Raw genomic sequence first — 17,936 nt, forward strand, 5'->3', positions numbered from 1 at the left:
TTGGTTTTAGTGTTTAAACTTCGGAGCCATGTGTTCACACAAGGGTAATGGCTGTTCCAGGTAATGGTGGGCAAGGTGGCGGAGGCACTTAACTTTTCAGGACATGACAGGTGCCGCTCCTGGCATTTGTAGTGATTTGTGAGCCACGTGTGGTGGTGGCAGAGAAGGGTCCCAGTCCCCACACTCAGGAGGGGAAGTCGTGGTACAGAGAGGCACTGAACTCCTCCAGGGACTAGCTGACTAGGAGCCTTCTGTGTGCTAAGATGGTGTGTAACAGCCTCCCGCCCTTCAGAAGCTCATAGCCTTCCACAGGCCCTGTAAACTGCATATGGATCCAAGTTCAGAATGCACTGGCGCCAATAAATCCTTCCTGTGGGGATGAGGAGGGCTCTGAAAGAGGCTTGGGGGATGTGGCTGAGAAGATCTCCAATGGCCAAGTGAGGGAGAAGCATAAAGGAAGATTAGGGTAGGGAGACAAGAAGGAGCTGACAAGTCTAGAACATGGGGGCCTTTGTTAGATCTGGAGCATGGGCTGGGTGGATGTAGAAGGATGCTGTGGGAGAAGCTAAATTTAGGAACTTGATTGAGAATGGCTTAGAAGATCATCCTTAAGAGTTTTGACTTTACTCTGAAAGTTGCCGACAAACAATACACATTAAAGACTTAATGCTGGTCACGGAACTGAACTCTGGGGAGGAACTTAGGTTATTGAACAAACAAATCAAGTCTGAGGGTTAGGAGCTGATGCGTCCTGCACATTGATTACCTGTGGAAAAGCTCTAGGACTGGCTCCTGAGCATGTGACTACCCCATCTGAGGGGTGGTCTCTGCCAGTCAGAGCCACAGGACCAATACTTTGGTCTGCAAGTGCCCTGGGCTCTCCCGTGGACTTCCAGTCTTCATCCTGGGTCCATCCACTTGCCTGCTGTCTGTTTGGAAATTGAGCATCCACCTCTGGGCTGCAGGGGCATTCCCTGAGTTTCTTAGTCTCATTGCATCTACTTCTTCACCCAGAAGGGCACAGTGCCCCTAGATAATTAGGAAAGGGAACAGCAGGCAAATAATATCAACACCACTGATCACTAGGACAATTCGTGTGAAAACCGCAATGAGACATCACTACAAGTCCACTGGAAGGGTTCTAATCAAATAGACTGGCAGCACCAAGCCAGTCCATACCAAGGAGAGTACGTGGAGAAACTGGAAGCCTTACATTCCACTGGGGGTAGAGCTGCTTTGGAAAACAGTTGGGTAGTTTCTTAAACAGTTCACATACTCCCACTATATGATCTAGGCCTCCTGTTGAAATAAAAACAATGTCCACACAAAGACCTGTACACAAATCATGGCAGCTTGATTCATGATTATTCAAAACTGGTAACAATCCAAGTGTCCATCAGCAAAAGAACAGATAAACTAGTATGTTCATCAGATGAAATACAACTCAGCCATAAAAAGGAATGAACCTTTGATGCATGTTTGTAACATGGATGAATTGCAAAGCAATTGTGAGTGAAGGAAGCCGGGCAAAAAAGGAGTACATTCTATATAATAATATTTATGTAAAATTTAAGAAATGGAAACCAACCTATAGTAAACAGGTGCCTGAGGTTGGGTGGGGTGAGAAGGGTTGGTAGGGAATTGTTACAAAGGAACAGGAGGGGACTTTCTGGGTGATGGGTATATTCACTTTCATGATGGTGATGGTTTCATGGGTGCAATACACATGTACAATTTATCGTGGTAGTTCATCATATGGAAATTATAGCTCAATAAAGCAGCTTCCTTGGTGGCTCAGACAGTAAAGAATCTGCCTGCAATACAGGAGACTCAGATTCAGTCCTTAGGTCGGGAAGATCCCCTGGAGAAGGAACTGGCAACCCACTCAGGTACATGGAGAATCCCTTGGACAGAGGAGACTGGTGGGCTACAGTTCTTGGGGTCACAAAGAGTTGGACACGACTGCATGACTAAAGCAGCTTTAGCCAAGACTTTGGAGTGTTCTTTTTGACAATTTTAACCTTGAACTAGTTTTAAATGCACAGAGTGGTGGTAAGAATAGTTAAGGATCCCCTGCACATCTTTCACCAGTCTCCAATTGCCACATTTTGTCTCATTCACTTTATCATTTCCTCCCCCCTTCTCTCCCTCCACAGCCCCCTCATCTATTTAAGAGTACACTGGGGACATGTTTCCCTATTATTCTTAAATACTCCCATGTGTCTTTCTTTAGAACAAGAACTTATCTACATTTCTATAGTATAGTTATCAAAATCAGGAAATTTAACCTTCACACAAAACTATTATCTGGATTCTCTATTCAAATGTCACCAGTTGTCTCCATAACATCATTTAGAACTGTCTTTCCCGTTCCCCAGATTCCACCCCAGAATCACACATTCTGTGTAGCCCCCTCTGACCTGAGCTGGAATCCTGACTCCATCACTTACTCGTCCTGTGATCTTGGGCGTTCACACCTGCATCCTGAGCTGAACAAGCTCAACCTTGACACCCACCCCAGGGTCTGGGGGAGAGAGGAGGTCTGGACTGTGTCTTCGGCACACAGCTGCACACAGGGAGCATTCAGGGAGTAGAATTATAGTAAAAGCAGCCCAATGTACCAGGGCCCTCGCTGCAGACCCTCTGCAAACACCCGGAGTGCACAGGCACTCCTGCTGCGCCAGGGCCCTGGCAGCCCCCTCCTCCTGTCCAGCCTCTCCCTGCCCTCTGCTTCCATCACCAATGCCTCTCACACTGACCCAGAGCACTGGACTCTTCTGAGCAATGTGTCCTCCAACAAGGAAGGCAAGCAGATTGCAATGTGGATATTTCAAAAGCGTCTATGATTACATTTTCTTTCTTGCATTTGGAAAAAGTGCTTCTTCCTTGTCCTGTTCCTATTCATAGTACTCTATAGGAAGTTTGGGCTTCCCTCGTGGCTACAATGGTAAAGAATCCACCTGCAATGCAGGAGACCCAGGTTTGATCCCTGTGTCAGAAAGAACCCCTGGACAAAGGAATGGCTACCCTCTCCAGTATTCTTGCCTGGAGAATCCCATGGACAGAGAAGCCTGGTGGGGCTACAGTCCTTGGCATCGCAAAGAGTTGGACGCAACTGAGTGACTTTAATACACACATATAGGAAATTTAGTCTCAGCAGTGAAGGTGCATCCCTCCCAGAGTCTCCCTATATGGATGGGAACACATAGCCAGCCTCCCTGGCCACAGCTGGAGGAGCAGGCCTGAGGGCTACTGCCTGTGAGTTGGCTTGCGGTGAATGCCTTGTCCTTTGAGGATGATGGTCGTGAGTTAAATCACCAGCTCACCTCTCATGGACAGTTTGAATGTACTGAGAGAGTTGGCTGGTCACATGTGTAATAGACACAGAAAGACCAGCAAGCAGGTGGACACTGGGCAGCTCAGGCTGCGGAGCCTCTAGCAAAGGGAAACCACCACGTGGGGGCCTGGGATGGAGGAGGGGGAGTGGGTTGGCTGGTGGTAGTTGAAGTCAGGGCATAGCGTTGCCAGGGTGAGAAGCAGAGTGGGGACTCCACATGTGATGGTAAGGCCTAAGGAGCCCCCTGACCTCCTAGACTCTATGGCCTGGCTGGGCTTCCCTTGTATCCTTACACTGCCCAGTTATATTCCTTTTTTTAGGGCTGCCTAAGTAACAAATGAGCACAGTTGGGTGGCTTGAAGTAAAGGAAATATATTCTCTGACAGTTCCAATGGCCAGAAGTCTGAGATCAGGGTGCAATGCGATTGTTTCCTTTTGAAAGCTCTGAGAGAATAATCTGTCCTAGGCCCCTCTCCTAGCTTCCACGATTGTCAGTAATCCCTGCATTCCTTGGCTTGGGGACTCATCACTCCCACCTCTGCCTTCATCTTCTTTGGAGTCTTCACGTGGTAGGGACACGTGCCATCGCACTGAGGGGCCTCTCATCCAGGCTGAGCTCATTTCAAGATCCTTATAACCAGTTACATCTGCCGAGATCCTTATTCCAAGTAACGTCCCGGGTGGTGGGAACAAAGATTCTGGTCTTCACTGTGGCTCCTTAGATCCTTACTGTAAAACTTGAAACCTCGAGAACTTTGTTTTTTAGGAGAATAATGAGTCTCCTGGGAAGGAAGAGTCATGCTTTTTTCAATGAGTCAAAGTGTCCCTGGTGGCCTCTGAGCCTCGCTCTTCCAGACCTTGGCTTTCCAATGGCACTGCTGGTCCAAGGCTGTTGGGCAGCTGGTGGAGAAAACAAAAGGAAGGAAGAAAGGGTTTGGCAGAGGAAAGACACGTGTAGCCCTAGCAACGGAGAGGTGGCTTGTGGGTTGTGGATGATGCTGAGACCCCAGAGCACCCAGAGAGGCAGGGTGGCGTGGTGAGAGGAGACGGCCACCCACTGGGCTTCTTTCCAGACAAGTGGCATTCAACTCCTCTGTCTACGCTGAGCCTCAGTGTTCTCGCCCATAAACCTAGGGTCACCAATGCCAGCTGAGCACCTACGAAGGGCCAGGACCACACTAGACGGAGGGGACACGGCAGTGAGGAAACACGACCTTAGGTTTGACAAGTTCCCAGCATTGTGGAGGAGGCAGGTGCAGGAAGGACCAAGGGGACCATCAGGTGGTGAGGAATGTAATAGCCTTCAGTATAAACTCCACGGGAATACTGGCAGGTGGGCAGGGGACCCCTAAAGTAAGTGATGCCAAACTGGGCTTAAACAAGCATGAGGACTGAAGGACGGGAGAATCCAGAGGTCCAGCCTGAGCTTTTGGCACAAGCAGAGGCACCATCCCTAGAAGAGCGTGGTGTTCTCAGAAAGCACAGCATCACCTCCAAGGGACTGGCCAGTGGGAGATACGGTGGAAACTACAAGAAAAGGGCCTTGTAGAGAGAGGAAGTGGAGGGAAGCAGCAGTCCTGGAATGAAGGGGAATTGGGACCGTAATCTATATCTGTTGGGGCTGCTGGAGGCTGTGACACCAACTGCAGGATGAGCAAACTTGCGGTGCAGAAAGATCACTCAGACAGCGGGAGGGGACGAGAGGGCACAGGCTGAGAGCAGGAGACCGTGAGGCGCTGTGGCAACATCCCCAAGAAAGATAAGAAAGGCAGTGGCGGTGTGACAGAGAAGAAGGAATGGACACAAGAGGCATTTCAGGGGCGCAGGCGCAGGGCCTGATGACCTCATATCAGCCTGCTGCTCAAGCCTGTCTGTGGGTCGTGGAAGATAATGGATGCGAGGCACTCGGAAAACTGCAGAGCCCCTGTTCGTTAGGGTGCAGCGGCTCGTTTCAGTAGGATGCTGTTCAGGTTTTCACGAAGTGAAGCCTCTCTCCCCCTCCCTGGCTCATCTTCAATGATGCTGTCTTTTGCCCGTAAGCAAGGGAGAGAGGGGAGGTGAAAAACAGAGACATTAAGTGCCAAAGCTTATGTTAATACAGCATTAAGGTTGAAAATGTAATCTCCTAGGAGTCAGGAAATTCCGAACCCCGGGTTTCCATGGCAACCCAGCCACACTGCTCCTCTGTCCATTCGGGCCCTGTTTTCCTTGTTAAATATGATCCCATCGTATATTATATTTTATCGAGCTAAATGTGTTACCCACAGCATGCAGAACCCCAGTCAGCAGCAGTGCAGACCTGCAGGAAATGTGGGGGGTGTGTGTGTGTGACATGTGTGTGGTATGTATGGTGTGTGGCAGGGATGGACCTTCCAAATTTGCCTGATATAACACAGCCACATCGTAGGTCTTTGTATCTAATAAGTGGAATCTAACTCCATTAAGAGCAGCTCCCATGGAAATAATTGAGCAACAGTGCTGCAGTCTTGGGCTCTGAGGGAGTCTTTCAGGGTGCCCACTCCTTCTGGAGGGACACAGTCAGGTCCCTCACAGCCTTCTCTCTGCATCCCCTGGGCCCCAGGGGCAGGGCCATCGTTGCCACCCCTGGCTCCCTCCTGGATGGAGTTCTGAGGAAGTGGATCGGAATTACCTGGTCCAGTGGTTCTCCACGCACGCCAGCCAACTGAAGCTCATCTGTCACTGTTCATTAGCATCCCAGGGTGCATTGGGCACCGGCAAACAGATGCAAAAAGGAAATTCAATTCTCCTCCAAACCCTCTCTCCCACTAAGGCAGCACAATGGACAAAAGGCTTCTTCGGTGGCAACAGAGATGTTAGTGAGGAGGAGGGAGATAGCTTGTCGGGGAGGGCAGCTCAGTGGTGGAATGTGTGACAGAGAAACATCTGTAGGTTAATGTGGTGGAAAGACCGTGGAATGTTAGAATCAGGCTGCCCGGGACTCGGCTATCTCCCAGCCATGTGGTCTTCAGCAAGTCTCTTTATTTCCTTTTGTCTTAGTTTTTTCATCTGCAAAATTGGGATAAAATTACCATTAACTTCACACAGGCTTGTTGAAGGATTAAATGGGATAATTGATGCAAAATCTCACTGTAAATGTCTAAATCCCTTCACAAATGTTACTAATACAGAGAGTTTTGGAAAAGCATGCTGGATTCTAGACTTACGTAGTGGGTTCTAGAACTGCATCCTAAGGTTGGTCTGAGGATTCTACAGTAGGTTCCAGAATCAACTGATAGATCTAGAACAAGGGTTGGCAAATTGCTTTTTGTAAAGGGTCAGGTGGTAAATATTTGGGGCTTTGAGAGCCGTGCTGAGACTAGTCGACTCTGTCACTATTGCTTGAAAGCAGCCAATGTATGACTGTGGCTGTCTGCCAATAAAACTTTACTAACAAAATCAGGAAGTGAGCTGGAATTGGCCCATGAGCTGTAGTTTGCCAACCCCTGTCCTACAATTGCCTTTGTAGAAAGCTGTGCTCTTTTTATGAATGCTGCTTTTCTGCTCAGAATTTACATCTCCTTCCTCTCCATCTTCTACCTCCTGCCCTGCCCACCTCTCACCCACTCAAACACACACCTACTTCTTTATCTGGCCATCTTATTAAACTTTTAGAATCAGAGTCCCCTCCTCCAAAAGCAAATAGCAATAATCCCGTGGCCTTTATCTACTTCCCTTACAGCCTGAGACCCTTAGGGCAGTCGGCTCTGTCACCCTAAGCTCTAGGTCCTGGTAGAAGTTCAGTGGATGTTTGCAGAGTGAGTAGGGGAGGACACAGCTTCGTGGAGAACTGGGACATGGACATTCTCTCAGGAGGTCTGTGAACTGGGGTGTATTTCAAAACTTTGAGGCCTGACATCAATCTTTCATTGTGACCTGCTCCATCAGGGCTTCTACAACAATCAGAAAGCAGAATCACCTTTGCAGACACGGACCAACACACATAACTGGGGAGCTCGGGGGCTAACATATTCTCTTTGCAGGTGTGCTAGAACCCTGGGTGGCAGCCCAGATGGGCAAGAGTGGGTCAGTGGGCTCATTTACTTTCAGGCCCAATTGACCTGAAAACCTGCCTGTTTTGAACGGGTCTCAGAGCAAGAGAAAGACTGGCACCTGCCATTCTCTGCAGATAAATCCCTTCCCTTCTGAGTAACTGCTGAGCCATTGGATTTACACCTGCAAGGACCCTATTTCCAAAGAAGTTCACATTCCAAGGTTCTGGTCTGGCTCTAGTGGGAAGGTGACGCTGCCCAGCCACCCCTCCGAGGTCATTACAGTGCATCAGCTCCTCATCCTGTCCTCAGGGTTCCTCTGCCTTCACTAGCCTAGACAAGTGACTTGATTTGTGGAAGCTTCCATAAACGTAGCAATCCTTTCTGCTTCCACATTTGTAAGCCTTCCTCCTCCTCCCCATCCTGGGCAGAGCACTCAGGCAGAATGGAGTTGTGTAACTCACCTCTGAGTCACACTTCCCCCAGTGCAGCACTTATTTTTTGCCTGACAGAGCCCAGTTTCCCCAGGACAGACAGGCAACTATTGTTCCAGGGATGGGCTCTTTTGCCCCCAGTACACCCGCTAAGATGTCACGTTTCACTGGGGGAGCAGACATATGGGTGGGTGTGCATGTGAGATAGGGATTCTCCAGTACGTGCAACGTGCATGCGTGTGTGCATGCATTCACACATGGCATCCACGTGTCCTCGGTGCAGGTCTGTAGCCTGCATAGCTGTGTGGCCACTGCCCGTGTGTGTGTATGTGTGTGTGTGTGTGTGTGTGTGTGTGTGTGTGTGTGTGTATTTAGCCATGTGCTTCCGTGCGTGTGTGAGGCTGTGTTGTTCCGACACATGCCTGGGAATGTCTGCTGGTCGGGCACGTGCTTCTGTCTGGGTCTGTGTGTGTCTTTAATTTAGGACTCTGCTTCTCCTGGAGAACGTGATGGCTTCCATCCTCCAGCCTCAGCAGATGAATATTTTATTACCTTGCTTTTGCCATGACATTAGGCAGTTTTCCTGTGAAAAGCCAGAGCATGACACACTTCAGGGAGGTGAAGATGGAGGCGCTGATATTGGAGCCCGAGCAAGCGAATCACCCCTTCCTCTGGAGACAAATCCCCAGGAGGGCTACAGATGCTGCCTGTTAGTGTCATTAGGAACTGATGAGTCAGCCCCCTTTCCCCTGTCCCCTGACAGTGTTCTCTCTAAACACAAAGCTGGCACACCCATTTCACCGGAGGCGTGAGGGAGGTCCCTCCTACAGCCAACCCAAAGCAGCTGCGTTTGTCCCAGCTGCCTGGTCGTCCCATGGAAGAAGATGCTATGTCCTGGGAGTAGAAGCAGAAAGTCCTGACTTCTCTCACACCCTGGCATGTGGTTGAGGCAGCCACATTGAGGAAGAGCCAAGCAACACTATAGCCAGGAGGCCATGGAGACTGCATCTCCCAGTCACCGGGCCCTCCAGCCCTCAGCCATGGTAGCCCCGCCAAGCACTGCCCTTTGGCTGGACTCCCAGTTCAGTTCAGTCACTCAGTACATCCGACTCTTCCTGGCCCCATGGACTGAAGGACACCAGGCTTCCCTGTCCATCACCAACTCCCAGAGCTTGCTCAAACTCATGTCCACCAAGTTGGTCATGCTCCCAGAAGCAGGCTATAAGACTAGGATTTGGGTGCCAGTAGAGTATCTGGGCAGAGAAGACAATGGCACCCCACTCTAGTACTCTTGCCTGGAAAATCCCATGGACGGAGGAGCCTGGTAGGCTGCGGTCCATCGGGTTGCTAAGAGTCGGACACGACTGAGCGACTTCACTTTCTCTTTTCACTTTCATGCATTGGAGAAGGAAATGGCAACCCACTCCAGTGTTCTTGCCTGGAGAATCCCAGGGACGGGGGAGCCTGGTGGGCTTCTGTCTATAGGGTCACACAGAGTCAGACATGACTGGAGCGACTTAGCAGCAGCAGCAGCAGCAGCAGTTTATCTGGGCAGAGAAGGCAATGGCACCCCACTCCAGTACTCTTACCTGGAAAATCCCATGGACAGAGGAGCCTGGTAGGCTGCGGTCCATGAGGTCGCTAAGAGTCGAACACGACTGAGCAATTTCCCTTTCACATTTCACTTTCATGCATTGGAGAAGGAAATGGCAACCCACTCCAGTGTTCTTCCCTGGAGAATCCCAGGGACGGGGGAGCCTGGTGGGCTTCTGTCTATAGGGTCACACAGAGTCAGACACGACTGAAGCGACTTAGCAGCAGCAGCAATATATCTCGAAAGTGACCCCGGCCCAGAAGCATGGTGTGGACACGGGGACAAGATCGTGAATATAGACAAGCAAATTAGGCAGGTATTAAGGAATGAGTATGTCTCTGGCCCATTTCCCAGGGGCTGTGAGGCTGAGGGATTCAGGTGTATACCCACCAACTCTTATCTCTTCAGTCCAGGGTTGGCGGCACCACGGGCAAAACCAGCACCCTCTGCTGTAGAGCCAGGGAGGGCAGGGCATAGGACTGTGCCGTTCCCCAGAGGGGCAGGTAGCCTGGGCCACATCTCCAGTTGGTAGGTGCTAATCCAGGCCCCAGGACCCTCTCGGTTGCCCCCAGCATCCTCCCTGGTCCCCGAATGGTGGTGGAAACTCTTCAGGCTGTCCTCTCCGAGGGGAGCAGGGATTCCCCACTGGCCCTATGTGAGGCAGGGAGTGCTCAGCCCCCTTAGGCTGTGAGTCCCCCATGGGAGCTTTCAGAGTGGGGGAAGATGGCCATAAGTGAGGCTCTTGAAGCTCTGGACCCAGGTGCCCCATGCATGAATGCACTCTTGCTGCTGGAGTCCGGAAGTTGAACGTAAGATGGAAAGCACTTCAAACAAGAGGATTATAGACATGATAATGAAAGCAAACATTATCACCTGCAGATGCTCACCCCTGGCTTCTTGAGTCTTCCCCACCCCAACTTTCCTCTTCCCGCTCGTGCATCCCAAGAGTCCTTTATTTGTGCCTCTCTGATAGTTTTTAAATGCAGCTACTCCTAACTGTTAAACTCTATCTGCAATGGGACTAAAAGAATCATTGTCACTATTTTGGAGCTTCTACTTTGTGTCAGGCCTTGTGCTTAGCACACATTATTTTATGTAATCTCCACAACAACGCAATAAATTAAGTACAACTACCTGCGTTTAACAGAGAAACTGAGGATCTGAGATGTACTGCTTCTCACCTCAGGTCACTCTGCCCAGAAGGGACAGAGATCTGTCTCAGCCAGTGTCAGTGGAGTGGCTCTTAACACACTTGCCATCTACTTCCTACTGGTCTGTGAGCTCTGGTGGGGCCGGGCTGACTCACACCCCCTCCAAGCTCCCCATGGAGCCTGGAACCTTGTCCGTCGTGGGTGGCTATCAAGTGGAGGCTTTTCATCTCTTTGATTATCTATCCAGCCAAGAATTACTGTGCCTTAGCCTGCATCTATTGAAAGGGCCTGTGAGTAGCTCCACTCTTGGGCTTCAATCCCACTACAACAGCCTTTCACACCACCTGTCTCGAAGAGGAGAGTGTGGGTCTGCCTCAATGGAAACAGACAAGCACTCGAGTCTGATCGACCTGGGTTTAAACTTCACTCCCACACCATCCGGCTGTGTGGTCCTGAGCAGTGTACCTAGCGTCTCTGATCCTTTGTGTCCTGCAGTGGGGATTCTGCCTCCCTCCCAGGGATGCTAGGAGGCTCGGATTTGAGAGATGCAGGTTGGATCTCTAGCCTGACTGACAGAAAGCCCTAGCAGATATGGGTTCCACCCCGATCAGACTGTGAGATTTCTCAGGGCAAGGAAGGGGGTTAATTTGCCTCTGTCTCGGCCATACCCGTCCCAGGACCTAGCCCTGCATGGACACGTGGTTAAGTGGCAGTGCTGTTGAATTGTCCTCAGTTCAGTGGTGTTTATAAGGACTTGCCGTAACACACAGGCCTCAACCAGAGACTCGACAAGTGTGTGTTTTGCAGCCAGGACTCTGGCCTGTGTGTGCAGCTCTTTGAAGGCATGGCTGTTCACTTCTTCCCCTTTGTCTTTCTTTGGCCACCCTCCTCGGTTCTACACCTGCAGTCAAAGGCTGCCAGAACAAAGTCCCCAGCCTTTGCTGAGTGAGAGCTCAGGGCAGGGCGAAGAGGCTGCGGCAGGCCAGCTGTCAGGATGTTAGGCCTGCCTCCAGCTCCCTGACTGCCGTGGGACCGCACCCTGACATGCAGCCCTAACCTCACTGGCTAGCCTAGCTCTGCTGGGGTGACTGTGCCATTTTCCAGCGGCCAGAGCCCCGAGCAGGGGCTTCCCTGGCAGCCCATGCCTGCCCCCCACTCCTCATGGCTTTCTTCCTGACCCCGCTCCCAGACCTGCATGGGAGTGGTCCCTCAGCCTTCTCTCCCTCCACACCCTCTGTGTTTGGAGATGCTCACCCCTGCTCTAAGTTTCTGTGGAGCCACAATGCTTTTCTCTTTGCCCGTTCCCCTTTGATAAAATCCCTGCGTCTAGCTTTATGTCATCCTGACTGTGGATGGTGGTTCTGCTCGGATGAGCCTGGCTCCTCAGAGGGCCCTGGAGAACCACCACGAGGTTCATATCAACCTTACGGTAAGACCCTTTCTGCCTCGTGATTGCTCCATGCAGCCAGAATTCCGTTGCTCCTTCTCCCAGGGCATGATGCCTCTTCTTCTTCCACCATATCTAGGTGGAGTGGGGAGCTGGGGAGCCCATGCCCCTTCCACCCACTCCTTGTACAGTTGGGGGCTCACATGCCAAGCCTGGCATCAGTGGCAGGCGCCATGGAGGGCAGACGACTAGCTGGGAGATGAAAACCTCCATTCAGGACAATATCAAATCCCTGGCTCCGGACAGAGAGACAGCTCTGCTCCTGGTCCAGGACATTGCCTGCAAAGCGAAAGCCGATACCGAGAGAGGAGCGTCTTGTTAATACGGGCTCTGTTCTTTTCACCTGGCAGGCCAAGCACAGCGGCTCACTTGTGCCTCTGAAATCCTAGCTGGCTCCTGGCTGGGAGCTCTGGGAACTGCTTGGGAGACTTCAGGCAGAGTGTGCCAGGTGTGCAGCCAGCCAAGTCTCAGCTCAGCCAGGCAGAGACTAGAGAGGAAGGCCCCTGGATGGCGGACCAAACCCGCACCGTGTGGTCACTGTCAGGATGAGGATGGGGCCATGTGCTTCAACTGCCCCTGTGTCCTTCAATTGCCTATTTCTTTTCTCTGGCCTCCTTTCCCAGTGTACGCTACCAGATGGGCACCAGGGAAACATACGATATGTGTATGGAGGGCCCTGAATAATTCTTTCACTCTGTTTCTCAACTTTTTAGGGTCACAAAACCTCTCATAAACCTTGAAAGCCATAGACTCTCTCCCAAGAAAAATGTATACCCCCCAAAATTGAGCATATAAGTGCATGGCATTCACAGATCCTGAAAGCCCCCCTCAGCTAGCCCCCTGGAGTTCATGTTAAGAATATTTTTCAATGCCTCCTTCAATGGCTGGGAAAACAAAGGCTAAATAGGGCAACCCAGGGAAACAGCATCTTGCTGGCAGAGATTTGATCATATTTAGTATTTATTTGGTTAAAAATAAGTATGTCAATTCACAGAATGTGTTTTGCAAATAAGAAATATCAAACTCAGAGAAGCCTATGGGCTTGCACAGCATCACTAGTTTTTCCTCCATAGATTACTCCTCTCCCTCCTCCATAGTGGAAGAAGTTTTAGATGGGCACATGGACACCTACAATTCCCAGCATACCTTTCAGCTGTATGGTTTTTCTCCTAAGTTTGGCCAATGGAATTTTAGCAAACTTCTAAGTCATACATATGAAAAACATGGGTGCACCCTATTCCTCTTTTCCCCCGTCCCACCAGGTGGAATACAGATGTGACAGAGGGAGCTGGAGCAGCCATTCTGGGCCACATGATCAAGGCTGGGTATTGAAGATGGCAGAGCAATAAGATGGAAGGAGTCTGGGTCTCTGAGGATCATGGAACCACCATACCAGCCTGGGACTGACTGTTATTTTGAGTTTCTCTGCCATAGCATTAGAATTCAAATTTTAACTTATAATCTAAGAGACCAGAACATCCATAGATCCTACATCCCTCCTCATCCCAGTGATTTCCAAGCCCTATCACATTACCATCTCCTTCCTTTTCTTCTCCACCCATTGCCACTGCGCTGATCCAGGCCATCTCCATCTCACCCCTATACCACTCCAGGTACTTCCTGGTCAGCCTCTGTGTTATAGCCATTCTGCCATCCAGTCCAAAGCACTTTTCCTGAAATGCACACCCAAACTGGATTGGTGTCCAGTTTCTTCAGCCCTTTCTTTCTTTCTTTCTCTTCAGCCCTTCAATGGCTCCTTGTTCCCAGCAGAGTGAACTTCACTCCTCAACAGTCTGATCCTCAACCTGCCTCACCAACCCCATCTATTGCCGCTTATTTTACGTACCCTCTGCTCCCCAAACAGGGAATTGCCTGTCCTTTCCTAAGTACCTTGCAGCCTCAAAGACCTTTCCACTCTATCCTGGGCAGCCTGCTGTGTTCATCTTTCAAGGCTCACCTCCTCGGCCAGCTCACCCAGCACTACCTCCTGTGTGCCCCACACCACCCTGTCCACACCTCCATCATAGGCCGTGACTGGTGTCACTGACCTTGTCCATCCCCGTGCATGACTGTCAATGTCATAGGACTTGAATGGCTTCCTAGATCCATAGGTGCCCACCATGCAGTTGGGAATAGAGGCTCTGCCCAAGAAAGCTGTTGAATAGCAATGCATCGCTGGAATAAGAAATAGAACTCGACTGTCTTTACATATCTCTCAGGGCCCGTCCTGGTTTCTGGGCTCTATCACTCTAGCGAGGAATTTAGTCCTGCCTGCCTGCCCTCTTTCCCTCTTTTTTTTCCTTCTGCATGTATAACCCCAGTGCCCCCACGATGCCTGATAGAAAGAGGAGAACTGCTGAGTATTTGTGGAATTCATGAACACAGGCGTTTAGTGAGTGGGGTTTATTATTATTATTATTATTCTATTTTATATTTTTGCAGGCCTCCAAGCTGGATACTGAGAACACAAAAGGAGAGAGAGCCCCCACCTGCCCTCCAGGCCTTCCCGGCCTGAGGGTTCTGGGTAACACTGCCTGTGGAGGGAGGTGGAGGCGTCGCGTCGGCTCCCGGGTAACTCGTGGGTGGGTCTCTGTAACATTTACTTGTGGCTGAGTGATGTAACAGGACCCGAGGAACTGGTCTTCCCCGCTCCCATGGGCGGGCTGGAGGAGGTGAGAGGCGGAGTGATCCCAGCCTTCGGGCAACGTGCTGAAGTCATTTGCAGAAAGACAGTTTTGTTCTGACTTGAGTGTTTTTCCACATGACTTCATCTCCCGGCAGGTCGTGCTTGGGGCTTAGTTTGCGCCGGGCCCCAGCCTCAGCGGCTTGGGGAGAATGGTCCTGACCCCTTCCGCAGGCAGCTGTTCCCGGACAAGCAGGCCTGTGTCACCCACCCCGTGAACGGCCCGATCACAGGCAGCGCCCACCGCGGCCGAAGAGGCGACAGAGAGGCCGAGCTAAGTACTGCGGGGGCTCTGATGAGTGCGCGCTCAACCACAGTCAGGATGGAGTGAAAATTTCTCAAAAAGGGACTCTTAAACTGGGTCTTAAGAGATGAGAAACAGTTTTCAAAACAAAAGCAGAGAAAAGGACTTTCCACAGTGGGCCCTGTGTACTTGGTACAAACTAGGGAGACCCCAAGAGCGGTGATAGCAGTCCTCACTACCTAAGAGCAGCCTGGTCCCTGGGTTACCTGGAGGCCCAACAATGCCCACAAAAACCGAGACTCACATTTCGGCTCAGCCCTCTTTGATGTACTGGTTTTTTGCTCTTTCTATGTTATCTCATGATCAAAAGATGGCTGCTAAGGCTCCAGACATCATATCCACTCACCACTGGATGGAAAGACTCAAGGGAATGCTTCCACCTTCCCTCCTGAAGCTCTCTTGCATATATGCCTGTCTAAGCCTGTTCAGGCTGCTGTAACAAAGTATCGTAGACTGGGTGGCTTATAACTACAGAGGTTTATTTCTCATGTTTCTGGAGATGGTGAAAGTCCAAGATCTGGATGCCAGCACCGTCAGGCTCTGGTGAGAGCCTTCTTCCAGTCACAGATGGCCAGCTTCTCATTATATCCTTACAAGGAGGAAAGAGGGAGAGAGAGTTCTCTGGGGTCCCTTTTATAAGGCCACTAAGGAGGCTCTACGCTCATGACCAAATCACCTCCCAAAGCAAAGACCCCCACTTCCAAATACCAACAGGGGTATTAAGTTAGGGTTTCAACATATAAAACTGAGGTGGACAAAATATTTGGTCTGTCGCAGTCCCCTATTCTCATTGACTTTTGTCACTTGGCTGGTCACCACCATCTGTGAGGAAGACTGGGGAAATGCTTGGCAAAAGGGATCTGGATATCCTTGCTGTGTTTACACTGGGGTTGCTGAGGAGCTGAGTACTAGAATCTCTGCGCACCACTCCCACAGCATCAGAGCTCTGCTAACGGGGAACACAGGGGGTTGGAAGGGACGAGGGGCTGTTTGGTGGGCGGCAGGCGGGGCTTTCACATGTGTCATATGTTGGAAAGTGTGAAGTTCCATGGTGAAGATGGTGAGAGAGGAGGCTGGAGGAGAATACGAATAGAAAGTTTATAGAGTCTGGGACTTTACACTAAGATCAGTCCATCCAAGAATTCTGAACCTGAGTTTGGCTCATGTTTTAGAACTAGCACTCTGTCAGTAGCCAGCACTACCTAGGGCGACAGAGACACCCTAAGGATGGCTGTGTCACTGTCACTTTCCATCTGCACAAGCCCCTGAAGGTAGGGACTGCATCTTATTTATGTCACTGTCCTTAGCGCCTTCCACAACGCTGCTCCTACAAAAAGGAAGGACGGCTGAATGAGTGAAAGAATGAACAAGTGAGTGAGTGAAATTCACAACCTCCCCTTGCATCTTTTCCCTCCTCTGTATCATGGGATCAGGAAGGTGGTTCTTGTGTTACAGGGCTGTGAGAATCAGATGAGCTGATGGCAGCCATGGTGCTTAATACATGGGAAGGCTGTGGGCAGAGAGGAGGAGGCAGGCAGGGTACATGAGCTGCCTTGAAACCCCATGATGCCAAGCACAGGCACCCTCCTGCTGGCACCATCACTGCCTGACCACATGGAACTGCCTGGAGCTGCCTATTTGGCCATCCAGGACTTTCAGAAAAGGAGGCAAGGAAACACCTGGAGCGGCCCAGTGGGTCCTGCCAAAGACAGCAGTGGGAGAGTGATGAGGATAAACAGCTGTCTGTCTCTGGTAACGCAATTAGGAGATAAAATATTAAATGCTTTACAACAGGACATATATCTCCCACATAACGAGCTGCCTCTTGCAAAAGCAAGCATTGTCCAGGCGGGAGGCAGGCAGGCCTGTGTCTCAGAGCCAGCAGCCTCTGAGAAGGGCAACAAATTCACATTCCATCACCATTTGGGGAGCTCCTCTTCCTTCATCATCACAATCACTGCGGTCCCCATTTACTGAGTTACTCCTATGTGCCCGGAGCACTCTCAGAGACTAGCTCATAGGCTGGACCACTTTTTTTTTTCCAAGAGAAAAATGTGGGGTAAGGGAGCTATGCAGAAACCAAGACTCAAAGATGTTAAGTGACTTACCCAGAGTCAACCACCTTGAAAGAGTCAAAGCTCCTGGGGGCAGCTGGTGTCCAGTGCAAGAAGCCAGCACACAAGATGGAGGTGGAGTGACCCAGTAGGCGGTGAGGGTGAGATTTGGCTTGTCCTGAGATGTCCCGCAGAATGATGCCCTGCTGTGGCCCTGGTTTCTCAGGTGATGGGAGAGCTGGACATGAGGCTGATCTGGCTGTGAAACACCCAGACTTCCAGGCTGTCTGTGTCTCAGGGAGAGGTCTGTCTCACCACCTCTTGACTTTGATGGTGAATGACTGATTACTTTAATAGGTTTTTTGAGTTGACACAGATTTGTGATAAGAACAGTGGAATTTCAGGCATCAGCAGAGTCAGGGCACATCATAGGACTTCTGAAAGCACACTTAGGCAGCCAAAGACTGCTGGGCACATATTTCCAGAGCCCTGCCTGTGTTAAAATCAGAATCACTGCCAGTTCTCGCTGGAGGGTTAAGAAGGAAGATCGTGCAGCCCTCACATGAGATGAGAAGTTGTTTGCCAAAGCCCATTTGCATTCATCATCTCATTTTCTTCTCACAAGAACATTGTGAAAGAAATGCAATTTCAGCCCATTTTATAGATGTGGAAAGCGAGGCTGAAGGCTTTTAAAATAACATGTATGGTCCAAGAGACAGGACCCATATTTGTGGAGCACTTGCTATTATGCACTAAGAATTGACTATAACAGATAGGGATGGGCATGTGCAAAAGGCCTGAGACTCGAAGGTCCTGCCATGTTCCTGGAGCTGAGAGGCGGCCAGGGTGTCCATGGGAAGGTGAGTAAGGGACTTGCAAGAGTCCCAGTGATAAGCCATGCCTTCTGATGGGCCTCTGATTT

General features: G+C 50.5%; 1 pseudogene; it reads right to left on the bottom strand.

Annotated features, from left to right (window-relative positions):
• The window catches only part of LOC136157226 (small ribosomal subunit protein uS2 pseudogene), a 134,919-nt pseudogene extending 120,824 nt beyond the window's left edge, over positions 1–14,095 (bottom strand).
• Positions 14,096–17,936: the final 3,841 nt, after the last annotated feature.

Source organism: Muntiacus reevesi, chromosome 2 (genome assembly GCF_963930625.1).
Source record: "Muntiacus reevesi chromosome 2, mMunRee1.1, whole genome shotgun sequence".
Lineage (NCBI taxonomy): Eukaryota > Metazoa > Chordata > Mammalia > Artiodactyla > Cervidae > Muntiacus > Muntiacus reevesi.